Raw genomic sequence first — 7,598 nt, forward strand, 5'->3', positions numbered from 1 at the left:
GCCCTCACCTCTCAGGAACTATGTTTATAAGGCTGTAACACCTTGAATAGCTCAAAAGACCTTGACTCTTGTTCAGCTGCCTTTTCTTCAACCACTGAATCTCTCAGGCACAACATCCTATGTAATAGAAAAATATTTTAATATTGTAAATAAGGCATTAGACTTATTTTTATATAATAATAACAATGTGTTTGAACATCAATACATGTAAATGTACACAATGTAAGGTATAATTATTCTTTCCTAATTTCTTAAGTATAAATTTAGAAGTTATATCTAGACATTCTTTCATCACCCTATATCACACAAGACTTTTATTTTGACTTTGGTTTTATAAGAGGATTAGGGGTAGACAATATTCTGCACATTACTATCAACTAAAGAGTAATGATTTTCATATACTAACACTTTTATGAACAGTTCCTTGTTTGCTTAAACAGACCACATCTTTGCCCTGTCACTTCAATCATGTCTTGCCTTTTTTTGTTGCAACTGGTGGGCCATTCACTCTGCACTGTGTATGTCTGTGATGTATCTATGCCCATATTGTCTGTGCCCAATTCTCTAGAATACATTTGAATATCATTTCTATAAGTAACAGAATGTCAGTTAATATCCATTAGATTCTAAATTCTTTTCAAAACAAGCAAAATCTTCGACATGCACTACATACAATCTGTTCTATAATATATCAACAAGTTCAAGAAATCAGGCTCTGAAATTGTAAACATCTAAGTTGCCCTCTTAACTATTTTGATCGGTTGACTTTTCCCAAACAGCTTATTAAATGTTACTGGGAATGTTACCTAAACTGTTGTGTGTGCTCTTATGGTAAGTACTGACACTAATATTTGTATTGGTGATATAACCAAACTACTGCAACCTAATGCTTTAAACACCATAAACATTGCATTGCAGTTCTGTGGCCCAGACATTCAATGCACACCACCCTAGACTAGCATCAGGTGTCAGGAGTGTAGAGTGAAAAATTATAAAGACCATTTTATGAAATATATACAGGCTTTTTCTTTACCCTAGACCTGAGCAAAAGAATGCAAGTTCCAGAAGGCGGAACTGAATGTAAGATTTCAGGCCTTCACTGCCCCGGGATACATTCTGGGTGGAGGACATTATCCCTGAATCAGAGGACACTTGCTGGATTAACATTCCTCAAGCCTCAGGGTGGGGAAAGCCCAAAGCAAGAAGACACATTCCTGACCACAAAGAAAGATGCAAGTAATCTATGTGGGGCTATTGCTGGAGCAAGTGAGAAATAGTTAACCTGAAATAGTTGGTAATGACAGGGTAGGGCACAGTAACATGGTAAAACTACAGAGAAGAATGAGTGTGCAGAGTGATTTTCACATGACTCTAAATCATTTGGGGTGGGTTCCTCTGAAATGTTCCACTATTTTTATGTTATGTATCCTTGACAACCCCTCACCCCCCTTCCCACTCCCCTGGTTTGTGGTTTACCCCTTTAAAACCCCTCCTCAGACTGACTGGCTTTGTCAAACTCTACTCCTGCATGAGTATGCAGTTTGACCGCTGGCTGCCAGCTCTCTTCCCTAATAAACCTCTGCTGATTGCATCCAGGTACAGTGTCTTGGAGTTTGTGGGTGGCCGAGACTTCCTGAGACTTGAGTAAGGATCTCCCAAGTTTGGGGGTCTACAGGAGAATGACATGTTTTCTGAAAGCTCAGCTCTATTTTCCAATTTCTATAGGCCATTGCATTCCAGGGTTGTTTGTCCCTCATCATCAAAGACACCAATACTGATTCTCCCAGTATCTTTTCTGGTTGCATCTCCCTCTGAGATTTTCTGCTTTCTTCTCCTGGTCAAGAGCACTTGTTACTCTTGTGAAAAATCTGGATTCAGTTCCCAGGACCTACATCATGGCTCACAACTATCTATAACTATCAACTATCTATATCTAGTTCAAAGAGATCCAACAACTTCTTCTGACCTCCACAGGCACCAGGCACTTCTGGTATATATACGTTCATGTAGGCAATGATCCATTCATGTAAAAATAAATAAATCTTTTTAAAATAACCAGAAATAGAATTTACATATGACCCTTCTGTATAACTCATATGCATATACTCAAAGGACTTTATATTCTACTATAGAAACACTTGTACATTCATGTTCATCAAGGCTGAATTCACAATAGCTAAAACAATGGAATCAAAATAGATGTTCATCAACAACTAGATGGATAAGAAAATAACATAGATAGATAGATAGATAGATAGATAGATAGATAGATAGAGTATAGATAGTATAATGTTATTCTTCTGTAAAGAAAAATGAAATAATGGATTTTGTTGGTAAATGAATGGGACACAATTATACAATGTGAGCAATTCAGTCCTCATAAGACAAATGTCTTATATAAGGGTCTTGGTATCATTATTTTGTGTATTTGAGCACAAATGAAAGCCAGAAATTGACCTTTGAAGGAGAAAACACATTAAGTAAGTGGGACTAGTAGATTATAGGTTAAAAGTGAGGGGAAATAGGACACTGGGGTAGAAAAGTCTATAACATTGTGGTAATTTCAATAATGGTACCCCCATAGGTTCATAGGTTTGAATGCTTAGTTATTGAGAGTACCACTACTTTGGAGAAATTATTGAGGTTTCAAAGCCCATGCCAGGCTCAATTTCTCTTTCTCTCTCTCTCTCTCTCTCTCTCTCTCTCTCTCTCTCTCTCTCTCTCTCTCCCTGCTGACTGTGGATCCAGATATATAACTCTTAACTATTTCTCCAGCACCAGGTCTTCCTGCATGTTACCATGCTTCCTGCCATACTAGTAATTAACTAAACCCCTGAAACTTTAAATAAACTCTAATTAAATGTTTTCTCTTATAAAAGTTCATGGTGTCTCTTCACAATAGAAAACTGACTAAGATTGAAGTTGCTACCAGAAGTGTTAGGTATTGCTACAACAGGTATGACCATGTTCCTTGTTGGTAGAATGTGAACTTTGGGACTTTTGATTAGGAAAGCAGTTAAACACTTTAAGTGGGTCTTAATGGGTCACACTGGTAGTAGTGTAGACATGGTACTAAAAAGAGATGTAAATTATGATATCCCAGTTCAAGAAGTTTCAGAGTAGAAAAATATTAGTAAGTGACCTAGAGACCATGCTTGGGAAATTTTGACCAAAAATGTGGCTGCTTTCTGCTCTTATCCAAAAATTTTGCCTTAGTGCTTAAATTGAAGCACTTTGGATTAATAGTGTTGGCAGAGGAGATTACAAGACAGCCTAATTCTGACTGTGTTACTTGGTTATTAGTGGCCACTATTGTGCAGATCTATAATTTTAGAAGATGCAAGCTGAGCAAGGAACAATACAATACATTTTGAAAAGAAAAAGAATACCAGAAAGTATAATAGAACTAGGTCCAGAGCTCAAGGAGATAAAAAGGTTAAGCTTTAAGCTAAATGGAATAAAGGGAGTGGTAGCCTAGGGGTAAGACTCCACCCAGCTAAGCTTCCAATTTGTGCAAAGAAATGAAAAGAAAGCTTAAGAGGTGGAGGAAATGTCAAAAGCCGAAAATGTGAGAGCTATGTTGCAGCCTCAACAAGCAGCAGAACTTGGCAGGTTTCACCATGTGGTTCTGACCAACGACACAAAAAAGTGGTTGTAGAATCTCACTCTATAGCTAATGAAAGTTGCTGAGACAAGTCCCAGCATGTGTCAAAGGGTGATCCTTCATAGAGACCCAGACAGGCCACTGTGTGGAATTGTGAAGATGAAACCTGGATTTTGTTGGAGACCTCAAGATGTTAGAGATACCAGAGTGTGAGATGCCTGCCAAGGAAAGCTACAGACCAAGTCTAGAACCAACCAAGAGGGAGAAGAAGTATGTTACAGTCAACAAGTCTGAAAAGAATTGGAGATTGAAAGAATGCTTTGACACAAGACATGAAGATGCAGAATTTACAATTTGCCCAGCTGATTTTAGGTCTTGCTTTGACCCAGCATTTCCTCACTATGCTCCCTTTCCTCCATTTTTGAATAGTAACATATATTCTGTGTCACTGTACATTGGAAGTATATGATGCACTTTATAATTTTGATTTTACAGTGGGTTATAGTTAAGAGACTGCCATGAGTATTAGAGACTTTGATCTTTGGACTTTTAAATGGTGTTCAGACTCTTATAGACTGTGGAGACTTTTGAGGTTAGACAGAATGCATTTTTGCATTATGATGTAGCCATAAGCCTATAGGGGCCAGAGAGTGAAATGTAGTTTAAGTAAGAATGGACCCATACGTGATTGGTTCGGCAGCACATATACTAAAGTTGGAACAATACAGAGAAGATTAGCATGGCTCCTGCACAAGGATGACACACAAATTCGCGAAGCGTTCCATATTTTTATTCTTCAAACCATGAATTAAATGAATCTTTCATTCCAAAAAAAAAAAAAAAAAAAAAAAAAAAGGACCCATACGTTCACGTGTCTGAATTCTAGATCATCAAAAAGTGCTACTACTTGGGAGAGATTAGGAAGTGTTGTCTTATTAGAAGAAGTGTGTAACTGGGGATGGGTTTTGAGATTTAAGAAACTCAAATCAGGCCCATTGGTTATCTTTCTTCTTGCTGCCTGCCAATCCTGATGTAGAACTCTCAGCTCCTCTCCATACCTACATGACATCATGCTTCCTGGTGTGTTGGTAGTGGACTAAACCTCTAAAACTGTAAGCTAGTTCCAATTAAATGTTTTCCTTTATAAGAGTTACCATGGTCAGGCTGTCTCTTCACAGCAATAGACTAAGACTAAAATAATGACCAATAGATTCAGAAAAGGCTTCTAACAACATCCAACATCCCCTCATGATGAAAATCCCTAAAGTGACAGAAATAGAAAGAACATGTATTAACATAATAAAGGCTTCATACAACAAAAAGTATAGCCAAATTTTATATTAGCAAGTATTATGCCAAATACACAAAAGAAGTACAAGACAAGGTTGTCTACTCTATCCACTTCTACTCAACATGGTGTTCTGTGAAGTCCTAGCTCAAACAACAGGACAAGAAAAAGAAATGAAAGAGACAAGAGTGGGAAAAGAAGACAAAGTATCTTTATTTGCAGATGATGTGATTCTACATATAAAGGACCCTAAAGACTTGACCAGAAAACTTTTAGAGCTGGTTGAAACTTTCAGCAAGATGGCAAGACACAAAATTAAGTTACAAAAATCAATATCCTCAATCACAAATATGCATAGAAAGAAAAGAGAAACAAAAACAATTACATACACAGTTGCATTAGAATAAACCTAATCTACAAAATGAAACATTTCTACAATGAAAACATTAAACTACAAAAAATTAATTGAAGAATATTCTAGAAGGTGGAGATACTGCTCTCGTGTTTATGGACTGAAGGAATTAATAACATAAAATGCTATTCTGCCAAAAGCAGTCTTCAGGCTTGTGCATTCCCTATCAAGATCTTAATGTCAACTTGTGATTGAATTTAGCAATGTCAAAGGAATAAAGATAGTATATATAATTGCATATTAACAATAAATGTAAAAATGAAATTAACAATTAACAGAGCAAAACACTAGTTCTACCTGCTTTCACTGCTTCTCTGAGCCCATAATGCTAACATCAGACTTCAGTGTCTTTCTCCTTCTAGGTTAGATTCAATACCAATGACTTTCCAGGGACCTTCCTGGCTTTTCAGCACTGAATTGGTGCTGCTGAGGCATCAGCTTTATAAACTCAACACCTGGCTGTCTGCCTCTCTGGTGTGAATACAACCACTGTTAGACTACCCAGCCTCTGTGATGGAAAAAAAGATACTATATCCCTAACAGCTTGAAAATTAAGACTAAAAAATAAACTGATGGTAGACAAGTTAATAAGAAATTTTTGTCTTATTTTTTATACTTTATTGTTTACTTAATGTGCAAATGACATTTCATTTTGCCATTTTCATAAATTCATGTCATTGTATTTCACTTCCTAAAGTGCCCCTCTCTTATGCCTCACTTCTCATTCTGATAACCATATACATATATATTTATATATATGTATAAATATATATTTATAGATATATTCTCAGCTCATATGTATGTGTATAATACATATGAGAAACCACATATGAGAGAAATTGTGAAATATTTGTTTCTTCCCCCTTTCTTACCTTGCTTGTTCCTATCACTCTATTCTTTTAGATACTTCTTGTAAAGTGTTCATCAATCTGTCTTATTCATATTGGGGTTTTGTGTCTATAGGAGTTCATGTATAAGTGAAAATATGTGATTATTTGTATTTCAATTCTGCCTTGCTTTTATTTTTGAGACAAGGCTTCATGAAACCCAGGATGACTTCAAACTCACAATGTAGCCATAGCTATCCTTGAACTGCTGATCTGCCTGCCTCCCCTAGCCAAACGCTGAGGTTACAGGTATGAACCACCATGCCCAGTTCAGGCTTCTGCCACTTACAATAGTCATCTACAGCTCCATTTATGTTCCTGCAGCTGATAAATTTCATTCTTCTTTACAATTGAATAAAATCCACTGTGTATATTTTTTAAGAAGCAAAATGTTTGGCAATAAATTTAATGAATTGTGTTTCATTATAAATTTAAATGATAATATTAATAAAGAAACTAAAGAAAACATAAACAAATAATAGGATCTCTCAAATTAGAAAACTGAGGTTGAATATTTTTTAGTTTAGTTCTCTCCCAGGTTGTGTATGAAGATCAGGGGATCCCAGTCTCAATTCCAACATTTTTCTCTGTAGACAAACATTTCCCAAGATATACATGAAAATGCAGAGCCAGGCAGTGGTGGCGCACGCCTTTATTCCCAGCACTTGGGAGGCAGAGGCAGGCGGATTTCTGAGTTTGAGGCTAGCCTGGTCTACAGAGTGAGTTCTAGGACAGCCAGGACTACACTGAGAAACCTTGTCTTAAAAAACCAAAAAAAAAAAGAAAGAAAGAAAGAAGGAAAGAAAGAAAGGAAGGAAGGAAGGAAAGAAAGAAAGAAAGAAACTACAGAACATTTTAAGAAAGGCCAACACATAACATCACTGAAAGCCTACTATAAAACTAAAATAGTCAATATACTGTGTTCATATATAAGATTAAACATGAAAGTCAATGTAACGAATTACAAATAAAGTCATTGGACTGAGGTCGACTCCTATGGAAGAGTTAGGGGAATTGAAGGATGGCAACCCAATAGGAAGAACAACAGTATAACTAATCTGGACCCCTGGGAACTCACAGAGACTACGTCACCAGCCAAAGAGCATAAATGGGCTGTTTCATGGCCCCCAACACATATGTAGCAGAAGACTGCCTTCTCTGGCCTCAGAAGGAGAGAATGCACCTAATCCTATAGAGACCTGATGCCACAGGGAAAGGGGTGCGGGGGTTGGGCAGAGGTGGGAGTGGGTAAGTGGGTAGGTGGGGGAGCACCCTCTAGGAGACAAAGTGGAGAGGGAGGAGTGAAGAACTCTGAGAAGGGAGACTGGAAAGGAGGCATTTAGAATGTAAATAAATAAAATAATTTAATAAAAAAATTATAAATAAATCCACACTTGAAAGATCAAG

General features: G+C 37.0%; 1 non-coding gene across 1 annotated transcript; it reads left to right on the top strand.

The window, feature by feature from the left end:
- The first annotated feature begins 4,288 nt into the window (after positions 1–4,288).
- LOC117706482 (U6 spliceosomal RNA) lies at positions 4,289–4,395 on the top strand. The gene has a single exon (XR_004606566.1). It is a non-coding gene; the product is annotated as a U6 spliceosomal RNA (small nuclear RNA).
- Positions 4,396–7,598: the final 3,203 nt, after the last annotated feature.

Source organism: Arvicanthis niloticus, chromosome 3, assembly GCF_011762505.2.
Source record: "Arvicanthis niloticus isolate mArvNil1 chromosome 3, mArvNil1.pat.X, whole genome shotgun sequence".
In the NCBI taxonomy this organism is placed as follows: Eukaryota; Metazoa; Chordata; class Mammalia; order Rodentia; family Muridae; genus Arvicanthis; species Arvicanthis niloticus.